Here is a 7,771-nt window from a genome sequence, read left to right as displayed (position 1 = left end):
GCTCCATTAGTATCCGGTATTCTGGCATATATATATGTTTTGTTTCAAAACCGCAAATTCAACAGCACATAACATATATATCAAATATATAATACATAATATGTGTCCAATAGTTTTATTGATCCACAACACATAACATATATGCAAAGTTGCATAACAAATTTCATGATCTATATATCAAAATTCCATAGCATCCATACATCCAAAATTCCATAGCATCCATACATACATATAGTTCCATAGCATCCATATATACATAGCTCCATAGCAAATATAATACACAACGATACTTTGCGGGCATTAGTAAGTAATATTTGGCACTAAAACAAATGCCTTCATGTCCATATCGTAGTTCAAAGAGCATCCGCGTGGCAACCTACAAGATGAAAAGAGATGCAGATTGGAACTGACGTGACCAGTTCAAGTCTATTTTGTCTATTTTGCAAGACAGATGGGCCATCACACATGATCAGTTTTCTAAAATATGAGCAAAATAGCCCGAAATCCTTCTAAGAAATCTAGCTAAGAAATGCCGCATAGATTATTGTGAGTAACTCCACACTATTGATTATTCAGAGATAATTGTGGTGTCCTTAATTGTATGCACCTTGTTTCACTTACTAGTGGCAGGGGCGCGCCCAGGGCGCGCCTCCTCTGCGGTACTGTGAGTACTAATCTAGCTTATGTACTTGTTAACGTGTCTATGCAGTGCAATGGTCGCTAGTTGTTAGAAAAAATCAAACACCTTAAGAGGCATATTCCACTGAAACAAATTAGAAAATGCAGGGAACACAATCCATATATGTTTCTCATAAGCGTGAACCTATTAGATATCAAAATAAATAACACATAGAGTTGGGTATCTACTCCCTCTGTACCGGAATATAGGTCGCTGGAGTAGCTAAAGTCAGCTACTCCAGCGACCTATATTCTGATACAGGGGGAGTAGAATGGAGTGACTCAAGGTCGGGGTGGTGCAGAGTCAACAATGGTAGAGCGGTCGTTGTAAACATTCTGGACATAATACACTACATTTTCTTTAGCCTATTGTTGCAAATTGAACACAATAAGTCACTATTCATAGTATCCTAAACTCCAGTGGTCCACCAAGTGAAGTTATAACTCAGCTCCAGTCTGAAGATGTACCTAATCCTAAATTCTTAATTTACATGGACATGGGGACATCTATTCAGTTGACGTATATGTATACATATATTTTGTTAACTTCGAGACATTCTTTTCTGCTAATATTGGAAAAATCTAGCGGAAGAGATGAGGAGGATGAAACCTGAAGCATCAAATAGTGATTACCAATATGAGGGATCCACTGCCGAGATGGCCAGAAGCAACGCCATGGTGTATGACCTGAATGGTCATTGCCATACACGAAACAGCTCCATCTATTTGTTCTGCATGCAGGAGATGATCTCAAGTTAATACTAATATTTACCATAAAAAACATATGACTGAATTTGCTGTTGGGGAGTTCTCCAACTCATAGAATGCATCATCTGCATTCACCTCAACAACCCGGTATTTGATTGTATAGATCAGATGAACAAACAAGGTGTTAACATACGTACTTTTTGATTCACAAGTTTACAACTACTTTCTTATTCAACTATCACAGTTCCTAATCAAGCATAGTCCAAGAAACCTAGAAAGTATCATATTGGTAAAGATAACAGTACAGAAATCTCACCAGCCTCAAACGCAAAGCCGAGGCAATGAAAAACAAACATGATGGTATACTCACCACTCACCTCTGAGGACATGAGCAAAAATAATTGTGGTGGCTTGCAATGACAGATGCATGATGGGATGTATTGATAGTCTGATACTGGGTGCTTTTCTGATATACAATGTTCCTATTACTGACACTAAGGCTGCAAATCTACACGGAAGCAAGATTCCTTTGTTATCATCATCAAGCAATAAGTTTGTGATTCCTTGACTTCCAACAAGGGAAATTGATTCGAAGAATGTCATCGGCCAAAAGGTATCAAAAAGCAAATCTTGCTTCTGGCCTTGCTGAAAATCCATGATAAAATGATTAAAACCGGGACACCATTGATGAGGGCAGTAATGGCAACAGAAGATGTTTAAGAAAACACAAACCTTCTCCTGCTCCAGCACAATCCATGTCTCAATATAAGATTTCCAAAACAATTTTAGTCAGCATCATGCACAGGCTTCTCATCTCAAGGCCTAAATTCTCAACCCTTGTCTTCTGGTGAGGCAATTGGTGGACCAGCTGGACTTTGGCATTTTATATACAAAAGTGTCTATCTTGACCAATATGTATCGTCTGAGTTTGCCTTGCCCATAAGAAATCCCAAGCAACAGAAGAGGTATTAAACATTGGTGACAGTACATTATTTACTTCTGTATTAGTGAACTGTCTTTGAGAAAACCTGATGTGTGCAGATTGTACAAGGCTTATCAAAAGGTTTATGCTTCCATGCATGATAAAGCAACTGGTCCACACAAAACACAATTCAGAAGAACAGAGGATTATGGTGAGTTACACAGGCACTTCACAACTTTTACTCCCTTATTTAGAACTTTTGATTGGATTGTTTCTGTTAGTTGATCCCCCTGAGTTATAGTGCTTATTATACAATTTGTAGGTAGCAACTATGGAAATATGCAAATCGTTCTTAGCGTATTTTGCTACTCTGATAGCCAATTAGCCACAAATAAGATGTTCGGATAGATATCATCACATCAAATCATTTGTCTGGAAACAAAGGGATGTATAAACTGCTGAATTTGCAGAATAATAAAGACAGATTTGATCAAGCTCCAGTCATGCCGTGGCATGTCTTAGTGTCTGGGAGTATAGTTGAACTAGAAACTATATAAAATTTTAGTTTGACTATTGTTGTATCTGGGCCCTGTTATATGGACGAAAGTTGTGGCCATTTAATGCGATGTTCTACCTTTGAGAGAGATGAAACTATTACCTTTTATTCTAGTTGCTACATGATTCTAAGACCCACACATATTTTCTCATTCACATGATGCAATTTTGCGATCTCAACTTTTGCAAGCATGGCTATTTTAACGAAGCGCTGTTCTGAAACCATGAGGGCATATAGTATGCAGGGAACTAATATCTTGTATCTTTTCTGTCAGACCAGTTTTTGAATGTTTACAAATACAGTTACATGTACAGTATGTTGTTCTATTTTACGTTGAATTGAAACTACTTAATTCAAAGACCTAAAACAGTTCAGTAGTACCATCCATTCTGCTTATATAGACACATACCCATAGGGATATGAGCTGCTAGCTGTTATGAGGCATCAGATATGTCTTTGCTTACTGCAGTTGTGGTGCCTTCTTTTGCGGAGAGTCGATGGATCCAACCTAGCTAGCTAACACAGGATTAGTCAATTTTCGGCCTCATCTTGATTCATATCAAAAGGAAACACGCAGGAGAGAGGTTTTCCAACATTTGATGGAGTTGGAGACGGATGAGTGACTCACCGTCGCTGGTCGATCGGATGTTGAGGGTCGTGTACGTTGGAGGCTTGGAGCTTGGAGGCGCTATGGAGCGCTTTTTAACAGGCCGAGGCGATTCGAGCGAGACAGAACCAACCAAAGCGACACCGTGTCGAGCCTCAGCTCAGCTGCATACACAATTTCTTTAATTCTCTGCAGTTGGATGTACAAAAACAAATGTAAGACTGAGCTCAATACACACATGCTATTTTGGACATGCATCTATGCAGCCTTCAGTCCACCTGAAACAACCACTGGCCTAAATGATTTGCCCGGCATTTCATCATTCACCTTGCGCACCATTTACTTACAGATACTATGCTACAGAACCTTGTTCCAGATCCCCCCAAGTCGATCAGAACATTGCAATTCACCCTGACCATAGCCTAGTACTACTAGTACTTTGTAGCAGCACTAAGCTTATCGACTAATACGAACAAGCTGGAAGCGATCGCGTAGCCGGACTGGCAAGCGGCCCAGCCTCCGACCACAAATCGACGTCGAACCAGGAACCGCCCAGCACACACATGCTCGGGGTGAAGGGAGCCTACCTTGCAGACACAGTCCAGCCGCGGCGAGGCGAGGGCCAGAGGGGCGGTGAGGCGAGGGGACGAGGGCGGCGCGGCGACCCCAGAAGGCGAGGGAGGCGCCTGCGAGGGCGGCGGGGCGAGGGCTGGGCCCGACGACGCCTGGTCACCAGCGCGGCGGGACGCGGCGCAGCGGCGGGTGGGGCGGGGAGGTGGCGTTGGGGCCGCGGGCGCCGAGGCCACCCAGATCCGGAGATCCGTCGGCGGGTGGGGGCGAGGCCGCGCGGCGGGGATGCGGCCGGCCGACGGCACGGGGGAGGGGGTGGGGGGTGGCGAGAGAGTGGGCAACTACCTCGAGATCCCGGTTGGATTTGGGAGAGGAGAGGCGAGGGCAGAGGCACAGAGCAGTGCGGGTTAGCAATGGTGCACCCCGAGCTCTGCGTTATTAGAATTTTTTTTTGATAGCAATGACGCATCCCATTCAGTGCATCATTAGTAATCTTTTTTATATAGCAACGACGCATTCTAGAGAGGTGCGACATTAATAATCTTTTTTCGGATAGCAATGGCGCACCCCAGAGAGGTGCGCCATTAGTAATATATTTTTTTGGATAGCAATGGCGCTCGGGGGGGAGGGAGGGGGTGGGTGGTGCGCTCGGCCGATTCCGTTCAGGGGAACCGAGCGAGGAGACAGGGGAGGGTGCGGGGGGTCGTCTGCGGCGGTGGAGCGGGGGAGGGTGCGGGGGGTCGGCGGCGGCGATGGAGCGGGGGGAGGGTGCGGGGAGTCGGCGGCGGCGGTGGAGCGGGGGAGGGTGCGGGGGGTCGGCGGCGGCGGTGGAGCGGGCCGGGGAGGGTACGGGGGGTCGGCGGCGGCGGTGGAGCGGGGAAGGGTGCGGCGGGTCGGCGGCGGCGGTGGAGCGGGGGAGGGTGCGGGGGGTCGTCGACGACGGTGGAGCGGGCCGGGGAGGGTGCGGGGGGTCGTCGGCGACGGTGGAGCGGGCCGGGGAGGGTGCGGGGGGTCGGCGGCGGCGGTGGAGCGGGGGAGGGTGCGGTGGGTGCTCGGCGGCGGTGGAGCGAGGGAGGGTGCGGGGGGTCGGCGGCGGCGGTGGAGCGGGGGATGCTCGGCGGCGAGGGGGATCTGGCGAGGGGAGATAACGACCGAGATGGAGGGGGATCGAGATCGAGTGTCCTCATGAATATTCAACATTTTTTCATATTGAATATGAAAAAATATTCATGAATTCAAAAAGTGCCCATGAAATTTAAAAATATTCATGAGTTCAAAAAATATTAACAAATTCAGTACTTTTTGTGAGTTAGAAATTCAATACCATAATAAACATAAATAAATATTCATGAGGACACTAGAACAGAAGAAATATCATTTCAATATGTCGAAATACAATCGAGAAATGAAGGCTACAATTTAAATACAATCGATCTTAGCTAGCTATCTGTTCACAATCTTCTTGCCCTGGTTACTAACGGCGCACCAGCTCATGGTGCGCCATTAGTAGTTTTGCAAAAAAAAATATAGTAGTGACGCACCACCTACAAATGCGCCATTAGTAACCCTGGTTACTAATGGCGCACCAGCTGGTGGTGCGTCATTAGTAGTTTTGCAAAAAAAATAAAAAAATTATAGTAGTGGCGCACTCGATGAGTGGTGCGTCATTACTAGTTAAACTAGTAATGGCGCACTCTGCCCCGGTGCGTCATTAGTACTTTTGCAAAAAAAAATAGTAGTGGTGCACCGAGTGTGTGGTGCGCCATTAGTGTCCATCACACTAATGGCACACCTACACATGGTGCGCCACTGCTATATAGTAGTGGCGCACTACTTGTCTGGTGCGTCATTAGTGTCTATATCATCTATAGCCCTTTTCCTAGTAGTGGTGTGTCGATGATACTGAACAGGAAACATAATACATGGCCGCTGACTACGCCAACATGTATGAAAGTTTAGTCGCTCAATGTGTTTCGAGTGTGCAGGTAACACAGGTTGATCAAAATCAATGGCACAATTTGTTCCATACAAAAGGAGTTATGAAGGAACATTCTATTCGCATCATCATCGATGGGAGAGTTGCAACAACTTGGCTAGCATGGAGATGGTGGAGAAGTTGTCTCTCACCACCAGGCCACATCCTCGTCCTTATTACATCCAATGATTCAACAACTATGGCAAGGTTAAGGTAACACGTATTGTTCGTGTGCATTTTAGCATAGCTACATATTCTGATTATGTTGATTGTGATGTGGTACCCATGCAAGCATGTTCTGTTTTTGTGGATACCATCAAATTCGTATGGAATTGGAAGATGAATGGAAAACAACATTTAAAACTAAGTTTGGATTATATGAGTGGTTAGTCATGCCTTTTGGGTTAACTAATGCACCTAGTACTTTAATGAGATTAATGAACGAGGTTTTACGTGCTTTCATTGGACGATTTGTGGTAGTCTATTTTGATGATATACTGATTTATAGTAGATCCTTGGAGGAACACTTGGAACATTTTGTCACGCCCAAGATGCGACCCTATCCCCAATTTGGCACGAGGGCCTCGTCAGGGATAGAAGCGCATCTCGTCGTGTCGCAAGAATGGGTATCGTTACAAGTACATGTACTGAAAAGAAGAGATATATAGAATTGGCTTACACTCGCCATAAGCTACATCAGAGTCACATCAGTACATTACATAATCATCAAGAGTAAGAGCAGGGTCCGACTACGGACGAAAATAAACGACAAAAGAAGAACGACGTCCATCCTTGCTATCCCAGGCTGCCGGCCTGGAACCCATCCTAGATCGATGAAGAAGAAGAAGAAGAGGCAACTCCAAATGAACAATCAATGCGCTCGCGTCATGTAACCTTTACCTGAACCTGCAACTGGTGTTGTAGTAATCTGTGAGCCACAGGGGACTCAGCAATCTCATTTCCAAAGGTATCAAGACTAGCAAAGCTTAATGGGTGAGGCATGGTTAAATGGTGAGGTTGCAGCAGCGACTAAGCATATATTTGGTGGCTAACTTACGAGTACAAGAAATAAGAGGGGGGAAGATCTACGCATAACGGACGTCACTACAGATGATCAAAAGAATGATCCTGAACACCTACCTACGTCAGACATAACCCCACCGTGTCCTCAATCGGAGAAGGAACTCACGAAAGAGACAATCACAGTTACGCACACAGTTGGCATGTTTTAATTAAGTTAACTTCAAGTTATCTAGAACCAGTGTTAAACAAAGCTTCCACGTTGCCACATAACCGCGGGCACGGCTTTCCGAAAGATTTAACCCTGCAGGGGTGCTCCAACTAGTCCATCACAAATTACCACAAGCCGCATAGAAATCCTCAATCACGAAGCTCGCGATCTCGTCGGATTCCCTAGTGGAAAACCTCAACTCTGAGATTACCCAAAGCATCACCGGAATCCCGATGCACAAGATATCTCGTCAAAGGTAAAACTAATCCAGCAAGGCCGCCCGACGTGTCGACGATCCCGATAGGAGTCGCGTACCTCGTTCTCAGGACACGGCGGATGAGCTAGACGTCGGGATCGCTAAACCTCCGGGTGACCAGAGGGGCGCCGGACATCGCTCAGGTGGGGCCAACACTCATGAGGAGCACTGGCCCGGGGGTTGATTAAATTATCCTCGGGGTCCGAAAAGTCCCTATGCAATTTTATTAGGTGTTTAGGCAAATGTAGTACCAAAGTTGGGCCTTGCC

General features: G+C 45.6%; 1 long non-coding RNA gene across 2 annotated transcripts; it reads right to left on the bottom strand.

Moving 5' to 3' along the window:
* Positions 1 to 269: 269 nt before the first annotated feature.
* Positions 270 to 4,416, bottom strand: LOC123443966. 2 transcript variants are annotated; one of them, XR_006630902.1, is made up of 5 exons: positions 4,059 to 4,416; positions 3,493 to 3,635; positions 3,274 to 3,376; positions 1,312 to 1,409; positions 270 to 376 (listed from the first exon to the last, which is right to left on the bottom strand). It is a non-coding gene; the product is annotated as an uncharacterized LOC123443966 (long non-coding RNA). The 2 variants fall into 2 exon arrangements; XR_006630901.1 differs by lacking the exons at positions 270 to 376; positions 1,312 to 1,409 and adding an exon at positions 1,939 to 2,031 and having other exon boundaries at positions 2,119 to 3,376.
* Positions 4,417 to 7,771: the final 3,355 nt, after the last annotated feature.

The sequence above is a fragment of the Hordeum vulgare genome, chromosome 3H (genome assembly GCF_904849725.1).
Source record: "Hordeum vulgare subsp. vulgare chromosome 3H, MorexV3_pseudomolecules_assembly, whole genome shotgun sequence".
Classification (NCBI taxonomy): domain Eukaryota; kingdom Viridiplantae; phylum Streptophyta; class Magnoliopsida; order Poales; family Poaceae; genus Hordeum; species Hordeum vulgare.
The sequence above is the reverse complement of the archived record's forward strand: the minus strand, read 5'-3'. Positions and strand labels throughout refer to the sequence as shown.